At 43.0% G+C, this 24,717-nt stretch overlaps 1 long non-coding RNA gene across 2 annotated transcripts in view; it reads left to right on the plus strand.

Annotated features, from left to right (window-relative positions):
- Positions 1-24,717, plus strand: part of LOC112677892 (uncharacterized) — a 98,116-nt gene that overhangs the window by 1,411 nt on the left and 71,988 nt on the right. For both annotated transcript variants that reach the window (XR_007413362.1, XR_007413361.1), the window contains exon 2: positions 489-751. This is a non-coding gene — a long non-coding RNA (uncharacterized LOC112677892). The remainder of the gene's footprint in view (positions 1-488; positions 752-24,717) is intronic.

Consider the following 24,717-nt stretch of genomic DNA (forward strand, 5'->3'; position numbering starts at 1 on the left):
TTTTTCTTACTTCTACTCTCTGAGCTTGGCCAGGGGTTAGAATGTAATAGGTGCTTTGAAATATTCAATTATTCAATAATTACTTAGCACTTTCTATGTGACGGCATTGTTCAAAATACAAGTAATTCATAGGACACTATGGGGTAGATGCTGTAATTATCTTTACAGAAGAGGATACTGAGGTACAGGAAGGTTAATTAAATTTTCCAAGGACACATCGCTTCCCAAGAGCCAAAGTTGGGATTGGAACTTAGTCTGCCCCTGGGGTCTGGGTTCTTTGCTTCCATTTATTGAAACATGAAAAAGTAACCATTTCATAGCTGCATTCTAAGTGTCAGCCTCTCAATAGGTAAAGGAAAGGTGGCTACCAAATTCCTAAAAATATATATACAATTCCTCCAAAAGCTGAAGCCATATAATGAGAAACAAGGGAGGCTGTATTCTTGCTGTATTTTCTATTTTCACTTTGTCAATGTTTTCATTTCTAGGTACACTTAAGAGAGTTACAGGATCTGAAAGCCATTTAATATAAAGAAATGTTGAAAAAAACCTAAGGATATTTAACCCAGAGAAGAGAACTCTTGTTGGAAAATGACTGGGGCAGTTCCAGGCTTTACATGGCATTCATGAAATCTAGAGGAAGAAAGAACATGACCTCCAGTGCCTTAAAAAAGAACAAAGAGACTTATTTTCTAGGAGCCTCCAGCAAACCCCCTGTGTGAGTCAGGATCTTCCAAGAGCTGACATCAAGGTAGGATTATATGTATTGGGCTTTCTTAAGGGAAAATGCACATGTGAAAGGAAATAAGCAGGGACCATTTGGACCTGCTAACTTGGGGATGAATCAAAGTACAGTACCTGGGGCCCCTGGTCAATGATGATCCTATGATAGGAAGTATTTGAGGTGCATTCTTTTTTTTTAAGGCTTGCTATTCATGTATTTATTTATTAATTTATTTGAGAGAGAGTACACCTGTGTGCCCCTAAGCTGGGTGGGGTGTGGGGCAGAGGGAGAGGAAGAGAGAAAATCTCAAGCAGATCCCTGGCTGAGTGCAGAGCCCCATGCAGGGCTAGATCTCACAACACAAAGATCATGACTTGAGCTAAAATCAAGAGTGTGATGATGCTCAACTGACTGAGCAACCCAGGCACCCCTGAGGTGCCTTCTCATGGCTGCTGTATCTCTCCTCATATCTCATTGGTCAATAATTAAATCAGTCTTTGTGACAAGATTAAATGTCCTGATTGGCTAAGGCCTGAATTCTTTAACTAGTCACTCTGACCAGGGGAATGAGATTTCCCAAAGGCCCCTTAAATCCACTGTCAACATGAGCTTGCTCTCCACCCATGGGTTATGGGGAAGTGGGGCTAATACCTAAATAAAAATCTGTTCATTCTTAGGAAGGGTAAAGGAGAATGATATCTATGATTGTGCAGTTCTACCCCTGATACATGTGTTGCCAAAACCTGTGCTTTGTCTGCCCCACAACTCTTAAAATATGTGGTGGCCAGTTTTTAAAAGTTGTTGTTTGGGGTTGGGAGGTGGGGATCAAAGTCAATGCCGCTGAAAAATCATCCTGTTATCTGTGAAGTATGTATTGCCGTAACTAGTTTTGGATCATCTGATAAATTGTCGATGTGCTGGGCATCTTGTAGTAGAAATACAACAATCACAGTAGCTAGTATTTCCAGAGCAATAAGTATGTACCTGGCAGTGTGTTTTATATCCATTCTTACACTTGATGCGCATAACACCCTATTAGATAAGCATCTTACTACCTCCAGGTTATGTAGGAGGACACTACAGATGGAGAGGGTTAAGAAACTTTCTTGAGAACACAACAAGTAATTCAGTGACTGATTTGCAAAGCTGTAGCATTTCCTCCTCCTCAAATTCTTACTATGACTATCTCTTTTCCAGCTTTCTTCAGCAAAGCTTCTTAAAAATAGGTTTGCTTCTCTACTAGGTGAGAACCAGAGAGCTATGTTTGCTTAGGCACTTTTTAGTGACACTCTATCAACATTGGCTGGCATGCCTGTTGAAGGCTCTCGAGGCTGGCACGATGCCGACTGAGAGGGCAAGTCGCCCTTAATTCAGTCATTGCAGGTAGCCAAATACAATAGAGAGCAGCGCTTTGGGACTGTAGCATTCGGTTGACTTTGTAAAGGGAGCTGCTTTGTGTATCCATTTTGGTTGCTTAGCTATTGCTGATAGGCACCAAGGTCATGTGGATCTGGCATTGTAGGGAACCAATGGAAAGGATCAAAATAACGAGGGCCACGGAGAGAATTTCAATGGTCATCTCAGCGACACATCATTTGATTACGGTAATCTCTACTGTGGGTGTGCCTTGCTTTAAAGAATAAATATTAACAACACAGATAAATGAAAGAGTGATTACCCACTTGAAAAGGCATAATGAGTTTAGAGAAGGATTCACTGTAAGAGTCCCTTAAACATCAATGAAACGCATTTGAAATGCAATTCCTTATACATAATACTTCAGTTTTTTTTCAAGACTATAACCATCGGGTTAAGGGCTTTTTGCATACATATATTTTGTTTTTTTTTTTAATTTTTTATTTATTTATGATAGTCACAGAGAGAGAAAGAGAGAGAGGCAGAGACACAGGCAGAGGGAGAAGCAGGCTCCACGCACCGCGAGCCTGATGTGGGATTCGATCCCGGGTCTCCAGGATCGCGCCCTGGGCCAAAGGCAGGCACCAAACCGCTGCGCCGCCCAGGGATCCCCATACATATATTTTGAAGAAATATATTCAGATAACTTCAGCGAAACCAAATTTGGACACATTTTTATGCATCCGTACATTCAAGAAATATTCATCAAGGTCCTCCTCTGTGCCAGGCACTGTACTGCACTTTAATACTTGGACTCGTAGGTCTGGGGGGAGGCTCAGATTCTGCATTTCCAGCGTGTTTCTTGACTACATTTTGAGTAGCAAGGGTTTCTAGAAAATTAGGTTGGGAAATTAGACAGGAACCAGGAGACATGTATGGAGACTCCTTACAATACCCAGCCCAATCCCACTGAAGGATGAGCGTGGGGAGGCCACTTGCTGCTGCAGGCTTGTGGCCAGGTCTCTGGTAGCATCGCTGCCACCAGCACTAGCAACTGCATACCCTCAGCTTCTCCCATCAGCACTGGACACAGGGTGCCAGAGTCCCTGCAGCTTGAACAAATTCCTGTTTGCAGAAACTGCTTTGGTCTCCACCATCTGAGTGGGAGCACCTGAGCAGCCAAGCTTGGGTAGCACAACTGCCTCGATTCCTCGGAGGGGAAAAACTGCTATCTGCTCCTTTCTGCCTCTGCAGTGACAGGCAGGCCATGCTTCCCACCAGGACTCACCGCAAAAGAAATTCTCCAAACCTGGGAAAGAGGTTCAGATGCTGGGCAGCCAAAAAAAAAAAAAAAAAAAAAGAAAAGAAAGAAAGAAAGAAGAAAGAAAGAAAGAAAGAAGAAAGAAAGAAAGAAAGAAAGAAAGAAAGAAAGAAAGAAAGAAAAGATAAATATCCCCCATGAACTAGATGAGTTTATACACACAAAAAAACTACTTCATTCTGCAGCTCACGTTTACATGATTCAAGGCTGAAATTCCCGGGAGTCTCGTGATTTAGCCTTGGGCCCAGCGCTCTTCTCCCAGCCTCGAAGACCAGCAACGGGCTCTCCTGCATCCCATGCCATGCTCCTACAGCCCCTGTCTTATTTGGAGTACGAAACATTCCACATTCCAATTCTCATTGGCTTTCTTTCACTTCTCATTTAACTGCAAGTTTGTCTTGTGTGGGGAATTTCTTTTCTGGGTTAGGTTTGTGACGGTTGATGAACTCCCAAGATATCTAGTTTATCTTCCTGATGGGATTTGCAGGGTAATTTTTCCAATATTAAAAAAATAAAGGTAAATCTTATGCGGTGGCCAAGAAGAATGAGAAATGTCAAAGTGTACGCCTGCCTGTTCCCCTTTTAGGCTCACTATCCCCATCCACGCTGTACGCTGGTTTTCATTAAAATGTGACATTTATCTTCCCAAAGTGAATTTGTCTTGCTATGATAGGAAGAGAAAAAAATGTCACAATTTACTGCAACAAAAGTAAATACAGGAAAAGATAAATGATAATTTTTAATGAAAACCATCATTTTAAAATAATGTGTTTCTTAAATATACAATACTCTAATAGAGGCAAAAAAAACTGTCTTGAGAATTCAGATTGAATAGATTCTAATGTCTGGTGAAGGGAATATATTGGACAAAGATGCTCGTTGTCAAAACACTGCAGGGGAGACTTTTATTGCCACATATGTTCTCCTATTACTGGTCATGAAGGGCAAGAACCACACAGATCTTTCTTGCTTTGAAAGTGAAGATGGTAGCTTTAGACTTTTTTGCGTGGGAGGGGGAAAGGGGCTCAGGACAATCAGCCACTTGATTGAATTTTTCTACTTTTTAATCAGCTGTGGACACAGCCATCAATAAAAGGGTGCAGCTGCTCGAGGGGCGCGACTCCTCCAGCCTGGACAGACTGTCTAGAACCATGTGGGACAGACCACGGGAGACACAGAGGAGCTCTTCCTTCTTTTCTTCCCTGGAGAAAAGAAAAATATTGAGCCCGCCTATTTTTTTTTTTTTTTGAGCTCACCTAATCTAAAAACTGACTAAGGGTAACTTAGTTATTTCGTAGCTGTAGCAAATTTGGAAAGTGTTCTGGAGGGGAACCTGGGTGGTTCGGTGGGTTAAATGGGTGCCTTCAGCTCCAGTCCTGATGCCAAGGTCCTGAGATGGAGACCAGGGGAGCGGGGGGGGTCTGGGCTGCTCAGCGGGGAGTCTGCTTCTCCCTCTGTGCCTCCCTCACTGCACATGTGCACACCCTCTCTCACTTTCTCTCTCAAATAAATAAATATAATCTTTTTTTTTTTAAGTGTTGCAGAGGTCCCAGGACCTGATTTTCATTCTTATTCTAATGCTCTTCGCTCATCTGAAGAATGAGAGGTTAGGAGTAAAAATCCCAAAGATTTACAAAGATTTTTTTCCCCTCTTTTTAAGACTGTGTGCTTCTACAGATGAGAACAATTTCCCCTCTAGACCACGTTCTGTTGGAATGAGAGGGGCTATGGTTAGGAAAGGACTTCATCCACAGATGGGGGAGAAATAAATAAACTTAAATAGTCAGAAATAACTGGAGAAACAGAAACAGGGAACTAAGGAGAGGTCTTCGGTGGGTGGATAATAAGAGGACTCCGAGTCAAAACAAACTTGCTGCTGCTTCTCGCGTTCCCTGGGGCTGTGGAATGAGACACACAGTGACACAATCATTAGCCAACTGTCCTCGCAGCTTTAATATCTGCTTCTGCCTGAGATAGTCATACTAACCTCTAGGTGAACCGATTTTCTGATTATCTGTGGGGACAAGATAAAATCAAGTCTCCTATTACAGTTTCTCTTCCATTGATCTGTAAGGTGGTCCTTCAGAACAAAGGACCAGCAATTAGTAGACTTAGAGCTTGAAACCCGAGTGGGAACCAGGGTAGAGATAAGGATCAGGAACCAAAGGCAGGGATCCTGGGTGGCGCAGCGGTTTGGCGCCTGCCTTTGGCCCAGGGCGCGATCCTGGAGACCCGGGATCGAATCCCACGTCGGGCTCCCGGTGCATGGAGCCTGCTTCTCCCTCTGCCTGTGTCTCTGCCTCTCTCTCTCTCTCTCTCTGTGTGACTATCATAAATAAATAAAAAAAAAAAAAAAAAGGAACCAAAGGCAGCCACCACCTGCAGCTTCTAAGTAAAGGTGACTGGCTTTTGTTTTTCAACATATATATATATATATTTTTTTCAAGATGTTTAATAGGTTGGGAAAAGGAAAAGAGGAGCCTGGCTTTTAACTAAAAAAGTAATTTTTAATTCTCTGTTAGCGGGATCCCTGGGTGGCGCAGCGGTTTGGCGCCTACCTTTGGCCCAGGGCGCGATCCTGGAGACCCGGGATCGAATCCCACGTCAGGCTCCTGGTGCATGGAGCCTGCTTCTCCCTCTGCCTGTGTCTCTGCCTCTCTCTCTCTCTCTCTCTCTGTGTGACTGTCATAAATAAATAAAAAAAATATTAAAAAAAATTCTCTGTTAGCTTCCACAGATGAGGATGGATTTACTAACATGTTTTGGTTTTTCTTATTTTAACTTGAGTCATGAGAGGGAGCAAATAGAAAATATTCTTTTTCTACTTTGACACTGAAGATGGTAGCTCTATATAACGCTTTTTAAAGGCCTACTGTCGGGGCGCCTGGGTGGCTCAGTGGTTGAGTGTCTCTGCTTGTGGCTCAGGTCATGATCCTGGCCGGGGTCTTGGGCTCTTTCGCAGGGGAGCCTGCTTCTCCCTCTGCCTGTGTCTCTGCCTCTCTGTGTGTCTCTTATGAATAAATTAAAAAAAAACTTTAAAAAAATAAATAAAGGCCTACGGTGTGCCAGAGTCTTTCAGACACATGATTTGGCATTTGCAAAAATTGTGAGATTGATCCAGTATTGCTCATGTTGGATGTGAAGGTGGCCACCCTGAGGTATACATGGGCCTCGAGTTTAGGGGTCAAGTGTCAGAGTCTGGCCTCCTAACTCCAACTTAGGTGTGTGCAGAGTGGCTACTCAGCTTCTAGACTTAGCTGGAAGGAGCTGGGCTGTAAAAGGGGAATATACTTGGCTCAAGTGCAGGTCGAGATACCAGCAAAGTCCTGATACTTGCCCAGCCCTGAGCCATCAATGGATATTGGGACCATGTGCCTGCAGGGCACTATGCACATCACAGTTTATTGGTTGAATAAATGAATGAATGATTGTGCAAGCATAGTATTTTCCAGAAGAATGAATCTTCCCAAGCATAAGAAGTTGAAATGCTAATATTCTGATTTGGATCTTTTTGTCTTACTTTCTGGAAATGAATTTTGATCTAGTTAGAATGGCCCTATAACATAGGTAAGCTTCTCAACCTTTCCCAGTTTACTTTTGAGGACTGTCATACAAGGTGAATGACCACGTGCACTGAGACAGCTTGAGCCCAATGACTTGTGAAAAGGAGACTTTTTATGGGGATGAAACTGCATGTTCTTGGGTGACTTGTCAGAACTACCATGAACAAAAACTGGCACATAAACCAGCAATTTTCTATTAGCAAGTAAATCTTGAATTGTTTGCTAAGTAAGAAAACCAGTTGAAACCAATTCTTCATAGTCTAATTAAGATTTTCTTGTGTATAGGATACTTTACATGTTATCAAGAAACAGGAGACTCACTTTGAGAAAAGTAAATCACAGGCATCCAACGAAACATTCAGAATTGAACAGAACTAACACTGTCCTAATTTTTCTTGACTGCAAGGTGTTTCAGACAAGAGTCAGGCTTAAGATAAAGCGGTATCTACAAATAGGTTTTAAAAAAATAAAGTTGTTGGGAGAAAAGAGCTCAAAAAATTTATAATTGTGAAATATTGGGAACGAACATCAATCACGAGGGGATGAGGTAAAAAGCTATGACCTGTCAGTACAGTGGATACTATGTCATCATGAACTATGATGATGGAGACTAATGTCTCCCCCTCCACCCTTTACCTGTTTCCACACCATCCCACTTACATACACTTACATTCTTATCTGGAAGGGAAGGGAGGACATAATGAGAAACACAAATGCAGAGCTATATTTATGGGCATGGGAAAATGTCCAAACATATTGCTGACTGGAAAAGCCAGGTTCTAGGACATTATGGAGAATTACATCTTCATGTACATATTCATAGAGAGATACCGCTAAGGATATTCAGCAAAATGTAAATGGTGGCTATCTTCAGAGAGAGGAGTTTCAAGTGGTCTCTACTATCACATTTGTACATTTTTGTACTCGTTTGAATTCTTTTAACGAGTATGTATCATATTCACACTCAAGAAAGAAGGAAAGTGGGGAAACATCTTTTTTCTAAGAGTAATAATCATTAAGTAGCAGGAATCAGCAATTGGTTTTAAAAATTTATAAACATTTTTTTTCTCAGCAGAATATAAAATTCAACAGAATATAAACACATTTTTAAAGGCCCCACAACTCGGTAGGGCTGCGTGTCATCAATCATTTTTCTACCACTTGAGTGGTATGTACAAATTACATGCTCTGACCAGAACCCAAGAGACATAAAAAGTGAGATCTGAAGATGTGATTTGGAACATCTGAAACTTTAGTCCAAAATACCAAATGTCTATTTGGTATCATGGCTGTTTTCTATCGTTGGCTGGAGGTATGTTAATAATGCAGTTATCATTTGTCATGCAGGCATTCTTAGAATTATTGGGATGCAGCCTCGAAAGCAGGGGAGGAAGCAAGGGCATTTGCTTCTACACCTGCCTCCTAGGGGACATTTGTATGCAAGAGAAACAAGAGCATGAGTAACGTCACAAACACAAAGGACATCTAGACGTACGAGACACACCAAGCGTATGTTTCAGACAATGTTTCAGACACATCGACAAATCTCAAAGGGCACTCCACCGGTTGAGGATGCCGTGCGTGAGCACTAGGTTGGTACTCGAGGGCTAAGACAGTAAATGGTCATCCTTTGCTATCTGTATTCAGAAATGTAGTGTGTTGGAGGTTAGCACTAGAGAGCCCAGCAGACAACTGAGATAGAACTAGATTTTGGATTGAGCAAGAGGGGCCTCTCTGCAGTGTGATTCTCTGCAGCGAAGGAGTGGCAGGCGTGAGAAAACCAGGCCACGTCACACACACAACTATTAGCATTCGGTAAACCGGCTCGACTGCAGCCACCAAGGGCTGACAATCTCCAGCGTGAGTGTGCCCAGCTCCTGTGAAAGTCATGCAAGCTGTTACCCTAATGGATGAGAATCGAGGATAATACCAAGGAACAGAAACTGTTCGGTTTGATTAGCTCTAGTGGATGTCATCTTCAAACTGGACTAATTTGATAACAGGGAGCATTTCTGAGGGAAGAAGGAAAATAAGGTTAATGTTATGTAAATAGAGACATGATTGTTTTCACCTCTTGTGACATAAATTATTCTAGAAGCAGCATAGGGGAATGAAGAGATAAGAAATGAGGGGAGCAGATGCTTCTGTCCGGGTAATTGCACGGGGGGCTGACAGCTCTGGGCCAGAGCGTTGAGAGGGAGCCTCCAACAGGCTGGCTGCCCCCAGTAATTGTGACAGCAGCTCACACTCACGAAGGCTTCACGTGTCCCAGACCCTGTGCTAGCTGCTTCATAGGAGTAGATGGTTTAATCTTCGCCACCACCCCACAGAGTGAGGAAGGGCTATGATCACTGTCATTTTACAGATGTGAAAATTGGAGCTTAGGGAAAAGTTAGGTAACTTCTCAAGGTCACACGATATGGAGTGGAGCTGCACCTGGGCTCAGAGGGGCTGATGCCCCCCTGGTTCATCACTCGCTGGTTTCCTGGTGTCTGTGAGCTAAGTAACTCGCCAGTGCCTGGTGCTCAGGCCCAAATTGGGAAATTGGGAATTGAAAAAAATGTTATGGGGGGGCCTGGGTGCGCAGTCGATTGAGTGTGCGACCCTTGGTTTCAGCTCAGGTCATGACCTTAGAGTTGTGAGATTGAGCCCCAGCCTCTGGGCTCTGTGCTCAGTAGGGAGTTGGCTTGAGGTTCTCTGCCTCTCCCTCTCCTTCTGCCTCTCATGCGCAACGTGCTTTCTCCCTCCCTGTCCCTCCCTCTCCCTCTCTAAAATAAATCAATAAATAAAGCTGTAAAAGAATTTTTATGCCTTGGAAATGCTTTCCATCAAGCCACATCAAAACCATTTTTATGCTGTTATGTTTGAAATGCCCTCTCTCCACCTGCCTTCCTGCTCTCACCTCCAGCCCATCCATAGTTCTCAAAATGGGTCTGTAGAAGAGTTAAATGCATATCTCATTAGAAAGTGAGAGAGTATAGAGGGTAGGCCTGGAAGCACACAGAACTAAAATTTGGGTGTTGAACTGTCCAGTAGTGTTTTTCCTTACTCTGTCTAGTGGCTTGAACAATAGTCAGCGGACATTAAATGTTTCTGGAGATTTGAATCACTGTTAAAGCTCACCTTCTCCTTAGTTCTTTATAAAAATGAGACCAAAGCTTGCTCAAGGTGGTAAATTAACGGTGATGCATCTTTAGCACTCAGGTCAGGCAGGCTTTGTTATCCCCAGCAACCTACAGGAAGGTCGCTGGGAGTGTATATATCTAATTTTCTTGCTCCCATTTCCCTCTGAGGGGGAAAATCAGGTGTTTTGTCTATAGATATTCTACTCTCAACTCTTTCTATTTTTTTTAAGTATCTTATTTATTTATTTGAAAGAGAGAGAGGGAAAGAGAGAACAAGCAGGGGGAGTGGCAGGCAGAGGGAGAGGGAGAAGCAGTTTCCACACTGAGTGAGGAGCCTGACGCTGGGCTCAACCCCAGGACTCCAGGACCACAACCAGAGCCAAAGGCAGATAGATGCCCAACCGACAGAGCCACCCAACTCTATTTTTAAGGAAAAGATTTAATGATTTACTCTCATTCTTTGAAAGAGGAATTCACCTTGAAACACATTATTGACCACTTTTATTACTACTGGTTATGGAACGGGACCAGGACATTACATTATTCACTAAGGTAACAATAACAACCATCAGAAATACTAGAATTCACTTGTAGAGAGAATTTCAGATGTCTTCAAGACATCTTCAAAGTGGTCACATTCCCCTTAATGAATCAATAATCCAAATCCATGCTAGATCGTTGAGATTTTAGATAAGAAACCCTTCTAGGAAAAATGTGGCTACTGAACATGGTACGATTGTTTTTAAAGGTAATAGAGATTTAGTGACATAGTGTGAAGCAACAGAATTCTGAAAACTTGTACGTATGGTTACTGGATTAGACTCAGAGGATGCTGAAAAACTTATAGTTTGAATGGATAAACACAATTGTGATTTACGTTATTGAAATGGGAAAAGGGACTAAAACATTTTTGCACAACTGAAGAGATCTTCCTTCCTTTATCTTACTCAGCTTCTGTAAGGAAGCTTGTATTATCACTCTAGCATTTGTACCTCACTCAGATTGTTACTCAAAATATTAGCCAAGTCATGTATTACCAGGGCTTCTCACTATTTAATTAGGTTCAAAGTCTCACCATTTTATTAAATGCAGATGAATTCCAAGGCTGAAAATCACCAAGATGTCTGCATAAAAGACTCTTGCGATAATGAGCCAGGGTAAATTTCTATTAAGAAGGAGGAAGGATTGAATTTGTGAGCCGGGCCTAGACCCCTATTGCTAAATTTAAAGGCTGCCTGGTTCTCCATGTTTATATCAGCAGTCACTCAAATAAGTGACAGATTTTTGTGAGGATAAACTACTCTGGGTAAGGTGATATACTAGACATACTGCGATATACACATACTCTAATTTTAAGAATTCGGGAGAATAGAAATGTGTATGCAAAAATACAATTAAAACTCTATGCTAAGTGGGCAATGTCAGTGTGAGCCATAATGCTGAAGAAATCAGAGAGGAAGTTTGCTTCTGGTTAGAGTGATGCGGGAGGGGAGGCTTCACGGAGGTAGGAAGATCTGATTTACACTTGAGAGGATGCTGGGGTGGGCAACCTTGGTTGCCTAACCAGCATCCGTTCATCCTTCTCATATTTTTCAGAATCCCCTCCACCGTAGCATCAGGGTAAGTAAATTCTATCTTTAGCTCCAAGGGAGAATTCTGATTAGTCTAATGCTAAACCATTTTGGTAATCTCACCCTCGCTTTCCTCCCCTCTCCCATTGATTTGTTCAAAGAACCAGGCTTAAGCCAACCAGTGGATGGCATTTCTGTAGCCATTAATGCTGGCCTAGGAGTAAGCATGAGAGCTAAGTGGGTCCACTCAGTCTAAAAGGAAGGATTTCTGTTTCATAATTGGGAATACGATTTTTATTCTCTCTCACTGCACAGAAAAAGGATGTTGGTTGCCCTAGTTGCTTCGGGCAGTCATTTTGAGATCATGAGTGACCCTGGCATGAAGACAAGGCTGGCACATAGAAGGAGGTGAAGTCTGGAGAGTAAGAGGATCCAGAGTGGGAGCCCTATTTGTACTGCCCACAGCTTGATCTGCCTCTAGTTCTCTTATTCTACAAGAGAGTACATTTCTTCAACGTTTAAGCCAGCTAGAGGCAGCTTTTCTGTAACTTGCAGCCAAAACCATCTAAATTGCTACCAATAGTAGAGTTGGTTCCTTTTCTAGGATTTATTTCCCTCTTTTCATGACAAAGGAAATAAGTCCCACCATTTTGCCTCGTGTTTTAAATGGGAGAGACGATCTCTTAGTTCCAAGCAGGACTGGTTGCAGTGATTGACTCCAACCTGGACATGGGAAGCATGAGGAAAAGTTGCCGAGGCTTCTGAAAAGAAGCTTCTCTTTTCCATGGGGACTACCAGGTATATCTTTCCCTCCTCCCCTGCAAGGCAGGGATGGAGAAGGGGCCTGTGTTAGTTTTCTTGGGCTGCTCCTATAAATCACCACAAATTGAGTGGCTTAAAACAACAGAAATCTAGGCCAGAAGTCCAAAATCAAGGTGTTGGCAGGGCAGTGCTCCTTCTGAAGGCTCTAGAGAAGAGTCCTTCCTTGTATGTTCTTAGCTTCCAGTGGTTGGTACAGTCCCTGGCATTCCCTGGCTTGTAGCCTCATCAATCCAATCTCTGCTGCTGTCTTCACAGAGAGTCTGCTCTGCTTCTCTGTGGGTCCGAATTTTTTGCTTCCTAGAAGGTCATTGGTTTCGGGCCCACCGTACACCCAGTACGACCTCACGTTAACTTGATTGCATCTGCAAAGACCATATTTCCAAAGAAGGCCACATTCACAGGTTCCAGGTAGACATACATGACTTTGGGGGAAACCTTATTCAACCCTAGAACTGTGACAGCCAGTTTTGGCATCTGAAGGAAGCCAGCCTGAGAATGAAGCCAGCACATGGGGCCACACAGAGTCGAGATCATCTCAAAGTAGTAACATTGGCCTCTGGATAAAACTCTGCCTCAAGTTTGTTTCACTTTGTTCATTTAATTTACTTGAGCCAGAAACTTCCTCTTTTTATGTCAGCCACTTTGTGTTGGATTTCCTTATGGTAGTTACCAAAAGACTTCTAACTGACAGAAATTGATGGAACTTTGTTGGGAGGAGGTAGCTGGTCATGCTGGACCAGGGGGAATGGCAGGAGAAAAAAATTGAGATTAAAATACAAGGAGTGTTGGAGGGGAAGGCCTGGCTGAAGAAGAGAGAGTTTTTATTAGAGGAGCAGAGGGGGAAAAAAAAAAGTGAGCAGAGGGACATGAAGTTGTATAGAGTGATTAGCATAAGTTTTTGGAGGTTTGTGAATGTCAAGCTAAAGAATTTGGACTTTTTTTTTTTTTCTTGTAGGCAGATGATCTATAAGATGATTTTTGGACATGATAGTTCAATTACTTAACATGATATTTTAGGTTACTTTGCAGTGACATGCAGATTATATTGGAAGGGGACAGAACTCAGATCAGAATTTACTACCTACCTTGGTGTTTACCAATTTAATCAAGGGTACAGCGAGAGCTCATTTCTGGGCTGGGGTTACTCCATGCCAACCCACTTACCCGCCCTGGCCGTCCTCCTGTTCCTAGAACAGACCACACTCATTCTGCTCTAGGGCCTGTGCATTGATTGGCTCTTCTCTCTGCCCAAAATGTTCTTCCTTCCTGAGTTTTGCATAGCTGGTTCCTTCCTGTCATTTGATACTCAGATCTACTCCTGCCTTTTCAGAGAGGACTTCCTTGACCACTCAATCTAGAATCACCACATGTCCCTTTCTCTCTCTCAGAATGCCCTATATTGATTCTCAGGAAGCACAAAACCCATCTGATATATATATTTTTTGTTTGTTTGTTTGTTTATTTATTATTCTTTTATTCATTTTTGGAAACACTTCTACATTCCCAACTTCAAAGTAAGCTTCGTAAGAGAAAGGAGCTGGTTGGTCCTTGCATTGCTGCATCTCCAGTGCCCAGCAGGGGCTCAATAAATACATGGGGGTATAAACGATTAATAAATAAACTTGGCTGTGAAGTTTTGAAATTTCTGAAATCTTGAATCATTCATTTAAATAGTTTTGAGATGAACAAAATTAAAAGATATTTCAAGAGTAAATTTTGCTTGGAAAGTAGGCAGGAGTGGAAGAGGGGGAAATACGTTAAGTATTTTTCTCAATGTTCCAAAAGAGACAAGGTTAATTTTCAAAGCAACACCCTCGTCTCATAAGGCCCGTTCACCAGAAACGTCTGGGGTATAAAGAAAAGCTCTGGGGAACTTCCAGAGAATACATTCAAGCTTTTCTGTTTGCATTTTCCCTAGAGGCACTTTCATTCCATAACTACCTCTAGGTTTCTGGAAAAATTTATGTTTCTGAAAATGATTCGGAATGAGAATCATTCTCTGTTTTAACTAGAACCAAGCCCTCTGACTTGTTCTCTAGTAAGTGGAAACCTCTGTGTTGTTTGCCTTCACCAAAGTGCCTCTGACCTCAGCATGAAGCTCTCCCACTATTACTAATTATCATCTTCCCTTGGAACATGCCTCGGTCCATGATGAAAAGTCTGTGTTGCACGGAATGAAGACCAAACAGGCCTCAGCCAAGTAACGAAGGAACACATTCCATGTAGCCGAGAACCTTCCAAGCCAGTCCTTCTCCATTACTCTCCCGGGGTGCTATTAGTTATAATATCCCCTCGTGACTTTTACTCAGATTACAGGGAATGAGCCTGGAGGCATTACCAATGCCCTTCTTCTGACTGAATTAGCTGATAGGTTATTTGAAGTTGTCCATTGAGGCTACGTGAAAAAAAGCACTGATCGATGGAAGCCCCCGGCCAGTCTGGGTAAATTGGCCACTAATTTTAAACCACAAATATAGTAACAGCTCCAAAGACAGGCACATCTTTATTTACTGTCAATCAAGGCTGGGCATGAAACTCTAAGGGCATGATACTACTAAATACTACTAAATACTATTAAAATTTTTGCATTGAGTGTTAATTCATTGAAATTACTGGGCTTTTTGCTGGAATTTGGAAATCTCCTTGTCACCCAGAAATGTTTGGGTTTTTTTTTCCCCTTTCTTCCTCCTCCTCTCTTCCCTCTCTGTTACCCCTCCTTCTTGATAATAGTTTTATTACTTATGGCATTTGATCAGGAATGTCTTTTGAATAAGAATCCTTGTAAGGAAGGCTTCTCTTTAAAGTAGGAGCCTCAATGAAATTAATGGACTAAAAGAATAGTACAGTAACTTTTAACTATTTGTATAATTTAAAAGATGTGACCAGCACCATGAATTTTCAAATTAGGTAATTTTTTTCCCCTGAAGAATGTATAAATAATATATAAATAATAATTTATAATCATAAATTTATATTCATAGATATTTATAATCATAAATAATTTGTAAAAAATGTAGTGAACCATTTTTTAATTAACCGAGATGCACACTAGAAAACTTGATATACCACAAACTGAGTGTGTTTACATTTTTTTTAAAGATTTTATTTCTTCATTTGTTTTAGAGAGAGAGAGAGACTTCTCAAGCACAGGGGGTGGGGGTTTGGGGGAGGGGAGGGATAGAGGCAGAGAGAGGAGAGAGAATGTCAAGCAGACTCCCCACTGAATGTAGAGCTGGACACAGGACTCCATCTCATGACCTTGAGATGCTGACCTGAGCCAAAATCAAGACTCGGACACTCAACCTACTGAGCCACCCAGGCACCCCGATATGTTATACATTTGTTACAAAGTATGCCTGAATTTAAAATTATCTCAGCAAAATTTGTGCATTTAATTGAGTGGTCAGATTGGGAAGCTATTCATTTATTTCAGGGATGACGCCTTGTCTAAAATATGTTTGGACTGTCTCTTTGGAATTAATTTAAGGACTTACAGCACATTCTTTTGAATATCGTTAGCAGTGGCAGATTTTCTTCTACTAAAGACTGATGCAAATTTTGGAAATAGACAAAAGTCTTTTCTTTTCAAATCAGTTTTGTAAGGTACATGATCAACTTGTGTTATACTCTTTGCGATTAGGAAACAAAGCAACACGAGAAGATAGGATTCCAGAGCAAACTGATTGATTTTCTTGTGTGGTTCAGTGCATCTGAAGTCACATTTTGTAGTACGATAAATATTCTGGTTTCTAATTTGGCTTCTGTCTAATTTACTCCTACTCTTCAGAGGGAAATGTTTCAGATCCTTGATAATCGTTTGACTTAATTGCTCGATGGAACTTAGGAAGCCCCCCACCACCACTGCAGGATAGAGAAGGGGGCATCTGCAGGCATTCCGGGGTTCATTTTAAAGGCATCTCACCTCCCATCCCTACAGAACCCAGATTTATGTAACCGCAAGTAAATGAAGAATATAAAATGAGATGGAAACATAGCTGTTAACTCCATGTCCCCAAGATAAAAATCTGTCCTTTAAATACGCATTGCTGAGTGTTCAACAATGAACACAGACAAATTTATTGGGGACCAAGATGGTTCATTGGTGAAACAAAGAAGTAGTGGGACATTTGTGGATTGCAGACACAATCCAAAAGAGAGAGAAGATCGTACTTGAATAGGATAGGGACACCTGGTTTTATCAGCACCCTTGATTCATTTATTCAGTAAACATATTGAACGTCTACTAGGTGGCAGGTGCTGTTCTGGGGGCTGTGACTCTAGTAGCGAACATACTAGAATATACATTTCCCTTTCCCAACAGAGCTCACATTCTGGTGACAAGGACAGACACATGTGTGTGTAATAAGTCTAAAAAGTTATAAAAGCTAAGAGGAGGGGCACCTGTCAGTTAAGCATCTGCCTTCGGCTCAGGTCATGATCTAAGGGTCCTGGGATCGCCCCTGGCGTCAGGCTCCCTGTTCAGCAGGAGTCTGCTTCTCCCTCCTCCCTCTGCTCCTCCCCCCCACCCCACCCCGATCATGTTCTCTCTCTCTCTCTCTCTCTCTCTCTCTCTCTCTCTCTCAAATAAATAAATAAAAATCTTTTAAAAAGAAAAAAAGCTAAGAGGAAAAGTTCAGTGAAGTAGGAGACAGACATTGAATTGATGAGGGCATTATTCTAAGAGAGGTATTAGAAGGGAGGCCTGTCTGACATCAGGGACCATATCTGGTGGGCAAGCATTCCATGCTGAGGCAATAAACACAAAGAGGCTCTGAGTTGTGGGTAGGGGAGCCTGCCTGGGCGATTGGGGACACACAGAAAGACCAGTGTAGATAGAGTGGGAGGAAAAGATAGGGGCTAGTAGTCTCTGGTGGGAGACAGGGCTGGAGATCACAGCAGACCCAGATCCTATGGGATTTGTGGGCCTTGTAAAGACTTGGAATTCCTCAGAGTTTGAAGGAGGTGGGGGCATTGGAGGGATTTCAGCCAGTATAGTGACACAATCCAATTCCCTTTTTAAAAACCTCATTCTGTTAACTTTTTGCATTTTTAAGAACTTCTCTGCATAACAATGATACTTGCCAACCTTTATTGTTTGCCATGTACCCAGCATTTCACATTGGTGCTTAAAAATAAAATCTAAACTTTCTGTGTCCTGCTGTTATGGGTTGAATTGTGTAGCTCCCAAAAGGTCTGTTGACTTCCCAAGCCCGCCCTACCTCCAACTGTGATCTTATTTGGAAATAGCGTCTCTACAGAAGTCATCAAGTTAAAGGAGGTCACTAGGTAAGTCCTAATCCAGGAGGACTCATAACAAGGGGGATTGGGTGAACAGAGGCAAGGACGAGGTCATGTGAAGGTAGAGGACTGGAGTGATAAATCTACAAGACAAGGAATGCCCAATATTGACAGCAAGCCACCAGAAGCCACGAGAGGGGCATGAAACAGATCCCCCTTCATAGTCCCCAGAAGGAACCAGCCCTGGTGACATCTTAATTTTGGGCTGTTAGCCTCTAGGACCTGTGAGGCAATAAATCTGTTATTTTAAGCCACTCACTTTGTGATGCTTTGTTGCGGCAAAGCTCTAGGAAGTCAATGCGACATCTCACCCCCTGGTCAGAGTCAGTTAGAGTCAGTTCCACCCATCTTTGCTTCCCTGTGTGTAACCTGGTACTTGCCATCCTCTGCTTGGAGTGACTACACACGGCTAACCCCTTCCCGTTCTTCAGGTCCTATTGAGTGGCCTTTCCTCATGAAGCCCTTCCTGGTCTGCTGCCCTAGGTTAGCTTTCATTCTTCCCCCATCTTTAAGGACTTCTAACACACACCCTTTGAAAACATTTTTTCCATTATCTTTTCTACTATCTGAAAAAATCTTGTTCATCTCTTTCTTTGCTGTTTTTTTTTTTTAAGATTTTATTTATTTATTCATGAGAGACACAGAGAGAGAGGCAGAGACCTAGGCCGAGGGAGAAGCAGGCTCCATGCAGGGAGCCCGACGTGGGACTCGATCCCAAGACTCCAGGATCAGGCCATGAGCTGAGAGTAGATGCTCAACCCCTGAGCCACCCCGGCGTGAAACAGGAGAGTAAATGAAATCAGCTAGAGTAGTTGTTAAACATGGTTCACCAGTGTGTTTGCATTTTTCCTGAGGTAGTAAAACCATCAGAGAAGTTCTCTCAAGATGCAAAATGAAAACCTACAAAATCTGTGGTTACTGGGAAGAGAAAATAAACCTCATTTCGTTGAAGCTGGAAGGAGTAGCAGATCCTCTGAGTGCCCCACACCTACACAGCCCTTGCTGCACTGCAGGGCTGGCAAAGAATGAGTAAAAGAATGAATGAGTACGTGAGTGCGTGCAGAAAGAAGGGGCTAACCCCTGACAAAAGGCCTCATAAGGGAAGAGAATATTTAGGGGGTGAGTCTCTACATCTGGGACCTGGGTTTTTTAAGGGTTGAGGGAGGCTGGGGTGGGGGGGGGGCCGGAGATGACATGCAGGACAGAGTGGTGGGGGGGAGGCAGGACAAGCAGGAAGCAATAATGAGCTCCGATATTCCAAGAACAACATTTGTATTTCAGAGTTTCTGAAATTTGCCTCCCAGATGCTGAGCTTGCCTCTGAATGAAGCTTTTAATTTTCCACTTTTGTTTTCCCATCTTCCTTCACCGAAGACAATTTGTTGACAATTTTTTTTTTTTTGGCAAATGAAATGATAGAATAAGATGCATATTCTGAAGGCACACTTGAAAAAACTGCCTTCTCTCTGGTTTTAGGTTTATTCTTACGCCGTTTCAGAGCCTCAGCCTTCATATTTGCTGCAGAGATGCTTCATAAATATTAATCGAGATGGTTGCATTTCATTGTTGCCCTTAGCTAATTTGCTGCCCACTTTAATGACTGAATTGTCCTAATGCGTGCATTTGTTGTTGATTTCTTCCCCCTCAACAGAATTTTAACCTTTTGCAGAATTCACTTAAAAAAAAAAAAAAAGACAATCAATCCTTTTGCTTGGCATCGTCACGTACTAAAAGAGAGGCTACTTGGGCAGCTTGTGTGAAGCGAGAAGACTGGAATGTTTGCCATCCGGAAATCTTGATGAGGTTTTTCTCACACGTGTCTTCTTTCCCTTTCTAATCTATTTTATTCCTTTTCCTACTTTTCCTGTTTCCTCCCTTTTCCTTTCTTTCTTCAACAAGGGACAACATTTTTCACCTTTGCATCACACGATGCTCACATAGTAGCTGTTCAGTAAGGGCTTGAACCAGTAGTGCTAAGTTCTTACACTCTCATGAATGTGCTTTTGCTGCCTTTCATTCTTCTGCTCCCATATACTCCTCCCTCTCTGCCCAGAGGGAATAATCTACATCTATCAAGTCACAAGTCTAGACCCTTCTAGAACTTTGCAGGAGAATTTTGCCCCAGGATCCCTTGGTGAGTGTCATCTTTCGGGTCACACCTACCTTCTTCCTGGTGCTCTCCAGCTTTTTTAGCTTCTGCCCCTAAATGAGTGTGTCCCAACACATGTCCTGTGGAGCACAAAAGTGAGATATTAACTTGTCTGATGTAAAAGAGAATCCATAGTCTAACTGATTTGAAAAATACTTGGTAAAACAATGAAATAAGGTCTTCGCAGTGAGATTTTTCAAAGCCTTTAACATGCCAGCAAATAATGAGGATCTTCAAAAGCAGAGAGAATATACAGTACTTCGCAGATGTTGGACCGAAGAATTTATCTATCTCCCTCTTCCTTCAACCCAGAACTACTCAAGGGACATCCTCTGCACAATACTCCCCACCCAATTTGGAAAATAGTCAGGAGAGGGTACTCTTCACTGAGAATTTAGGTGTCCGCTGGGCTGGGTTCATCCCCTGAGGAGAAGGGACACAGGTTGAGATAGAAATTTGAGAAGAAAATTAACATTTATTGAGAATCTGCCCTGTTGCAAACACCATGCTCGGGACTCTGACAATATAAACAATAAGCATAATTATAACAACAAAAATACACATTGAAATGTTTTATTTAATACATACTCCTCCATTGATACCATGAAGTAGCTACTATTCACTTCATTTTATAGATGGTTCAGTTGATTGACTTGGCCACGGCCAACTAGCTAGTAAGTAGCAGACCCAAAATTCTAACCCACATCTTGTTTGAAACCCAAACCAGAGCATTTTGCCTTATGATGGCTACTTGAACAACGGTGGCAAAATCAGTTGACCTATCTCCTATAGTGAAAACGGGCCCAGATACAATTAAGAAACTCTTAGACAAATGGTGGACAAGGAGTTAGAGGACCACGCAGGACACTGGGTATGGTTGTTCAAGTTGTGCACTCTACCATCTGAGAAGAACCACGTGAATGGCACTCCCTAAAACATTGTCGTATTCAAGGTCAGCAGATATATATATGCCAGCTCTGGAACGGGTAGAGATCAGGAAAGGCCGCCAGGCACCACTGTGCTTAGAGTTTTCAGATGCAAACGTCTGAGCAAGAACTTAGGACAGAATAGTTACCAATTTTAGGGAAATAATAACATGAAAATACACTACAAACAGATAGGAGAAACTTGCATATCGTGCAGCACTGACCAGAATGAGCAGAGACATCCAGATAAACCACCAATCTGGCGGGGAATCCACTTTGTCAATTACATAATGACCATGTTCCTAATATCCGTGGATTCCTTCCCCTTCCCTTTTGTCTTTCTTTTCTTTTTTCTTTTTTTCTTTTTCTTTTTCTTTTCTTTTCCTTTTTCTTTCTCTTTCTTTCTTTCTTTCTTTCTTTCTCTCTTTCTTCTTCTTCTTCTTCTTCTTCTTCTTCTTCTTCTTCTTCTTCTTCTTCTTCTTCTTCTTTCTTCATCTTCTTCTTCTTTAGCAGCTTCTGTCTCTTCTAAGTGTTTCTACTTGGTGGTCAAGCCAGTCCTGACTAGGGCAGGAAGGCATATCAGTAGCTTCACACACACCACCCAATAGAGCCTAAAAGTGATGCTTTGGTCTTCCACCCGGCATTCAGTGTATCAGGGATTAGCCTCTCTATACTCACTACTAGCCTCTCCCTTCTCCTGCCACAGTGAGTGGCCCATGCAGGGGGCTTCCGACGCCAGCACACCCGTTCCTTGCTGAGACTGGCATTCTGCAGGAAAAACCAAATTTCTTGTTAGGCTTTATCCTCAGTGTGTCCTTGCCTAACTTCCGCACGGGACTGGACTCTGGTTGCACCTTTCATCATTGGCCAAGATTCTCACTGTGCTTATTGGAAAGCACGTTTTGGTGTCAGACCCTCCTAGGTGCATATTTCAGCCTTGACACTTAATGGCTATGAGGTCCAACATGTCAGGCTTCGCCCTCCATGTCAGGCTTCACCCTCTTTGTGTATGAACAGGGTACATTAGAAATTCCCTCACATGAGTGAGATCACCCATGAGTGGACCCTTCCCCTTCTTCTCTGAGAAAGACTCATAGGGTAGGGATTAGTTAGGATGTTTTCAGTTGTAGAGAATGGTTACTCAACCCCAAGTTATTTAAACAGTAAGGACATTTATTGGCCTATAAAATGAAATCCAGAGGTAGGGCAGCTTCAAGATTTGTTGATTCCTACCATTTAATTATGTCATCAACAACCCGGATTCCTTCTACTCGTCCATACAGCCATCTATGAAGAAGACCTCATCCTAAGGTGAATTCTCTGCTTGGTAGTTTGGTGGCTTCATGTCACAGTTGGTGCCATATGCTTTTCTATTCTCTTTGGGAAAGTAGGAAAAGGAGGGGTGGGAGAAAGAGTGAAAGCGAGAGAGAGAGAGAGAGAGCATTTCTCCTTACTCTTTGGAATCCAAGTCCTTCCCATTTGTTTGCTTAGACCAGTTACAGTTGTATGCTTTTTTTTTTTTTTGGATCAATAATTACTGAAGGGAAATGTTAGAGGCTGACTGGTCTGAGTTCCTGAACCATCACTGGTCAATGAATTACCACCATTGACAAAGGCCTATAAGGGCCATTCCTGCTTTAGGGGAGGTATCTGGTGAGGACAGAGTCCAGTGAATATTGGAGAATCAGACTCGCAGGACAAAACACCCTGAACTGCGGATCATATCCCTACTCTGGCAGTTACCAGTGGGGTTACCATTCTTGAACTTCAACTTCTCCCTCTAAAAATAGGAGATAAAAATAGTACTTGTCTTACTGGCTGGTTTTAAGGATTCAGCGAAATAAAACGTGAAACTCTCAGCACAGAGACTGGCAGATGTGTTATTGTTATTAACAGGAATACCTGCAACTCCTAGATGTTATTGTAACTCTGTATGCATAGAAATGTGGTGCCACTTCCTGCAAGACTTGATTGTTGTCTGATTCCTGATTCCTCACCACAGACCCCTCTGCGCTGGGATGCGTGATCACATCCGAATGCTTCATACCAGACATCTGACAGTTCAGCTGCAACTGAGGGGTTGGCTGGATTCGTCTCTTCCTTCACTCTCTCCCATCCCTATCTCATCCAATCTAGATTTCTAAGTCCTCCCTGGTGACATAGGATAGAGATCCCAGCTTGCTGTGTTTTCCAGAGCCCACCCATATTTTGATACATTTCTCGGTAACCAGGAAATGATGAATAACAAGTATAGACAACTGGTTGGGCAAGCATGGGCTTCTATCTAACCCCAGCACTGGATTAAAAAAGTGTCTCCTACAGTTCTGATTGCTAAGATACCTTTTACCCAGAACTGAGAGAGAAGGAGAGAACAAGCTGGAAGAGGCAGAGGGAGAGGGAGGGGGAGAAGCAGACTCCTTGCTGAGCAGGGAGCCCGATGAGGGACTCGATCCCAGGACCCTGAGAACATGACCTGAGCCAAAGGCAGATGTTTAACCGGCTAAGCCAACCCAGGTGCCCTGATTCCTGCTTTTAAGCTAACCTGCTTTGTTAATAACCCAACCAATATAATTGCCGTTTCTTAGTATCTCATTTATTCTTCACGATAGTGTTGTTAAATATTACACATCCTCAGATGTTTTAAAATTCCCGTGGGTTTTACCCTTTTTTAAGTCAGGTTCTTTCTCTTCCAGCATGCTATCATTATCCCAAAATATCTTTGAAGTCCTGTTTTATTTTTTTTAAATTTGTTTTCTTTGATAACATGAACAATTTCTTTTTTCGATCCATCCTCTTGCATTCTGGAAGGTATAATGAACTCTGTGGGTTTGCAAAAATTTCCACGTTTTAATTTCTGATCCTTATTTTCTCTTGTGCTTGGCCCTCACCGCGGAGGCCTGGATGTCACATGCAACGGGCAGCCCTGTAAAAAAGTGGACGGGGGCTTGTAGTGACAGACGGCTCATGATGATCCGTCTTGGTTATTCCAGAAATTCCAGGAGGAAGCCAGAGGTTAGTCTGTCGGGAAAGTCCATGAGACCCAAAGGCCACAGCGGCGGTTTCAAGCTGGCATGTGGACAGGAGGAAAGGTTGCAAACAGATGGTAACTGCAGTTGGAAGCAAATATTTTCATTTTTAAAACAGCAGAGCCAGCACCAGGCCCCTCAAGGCAGCATATCTGGTTACTGTGGGAGAAACTGGAGCTCGGTGGCAGGCTTTGGCATCACAGGAGAGGGGCAGGGAGCCCCTGGGGGGAGCCTTTGGGAAGGCAGCCTTCCCCTCCCCTCCCAGGGCCAGAGCACAGATGTGCGCCGCCGCTGGCCGGGCCCCTGCTGGCTGAGACCCATGTCTGGGAGGGAACCGGCTGCAAAGGCTGGGCTCTGCCTTTGGCCCCAGATCACAGCCCAAAAGTGGCGCCAGACAAAGGTTGAAAAGAAAGACCCTCCCATCCCTAAAGGATGCCTCCTCCTTGTGCATCTGAAGGAGAAAGAAGGACATCCAGGCAGGCGACAGATACTGCGTGATCAGAGGACCAGGGGGAGAGGGGATGTCACTCTCTTTAACATCTTGCTGTTAACTTCTCGCTGTTGAGGGAGATGTGGCCTGGCGCCCAGCACTGGGTAGGAGCAGCGGGCTGTGCACTTGGGGGGAGGAGAACCGAGAGGCAGTGGGGTGCGCTTAGGGGAGTGGGTGTGATTGTGCACAGGCCTGCACACTTGGGGGGGCCCCGCTCATCAGGGCTCGGTGGTATAGACAACCCGGCCCTCTTCGGGAGGGAGGCAGCGTGGCCCCTTGGCCTGACTCTGTCAGGCTGTGCTGTCGGAGCGCTTCTCTCTCCTTGCATATGGGGGTCTAGAAGCATT

Source organism: Canis lupus, chromosome 10, assembly GCF_003254725.2.
Source record: "Canis lupus dingo isolate Sandy chromosome 10, ASM325472v2, whole genome shotgun sequence".
NCBI classification, from domain to species: domain Eukaryota; kingdom Metazoa; phylum Chordata; class Mammalia; order Carnivora; family Canidae; genus Canis; species Canis lupus.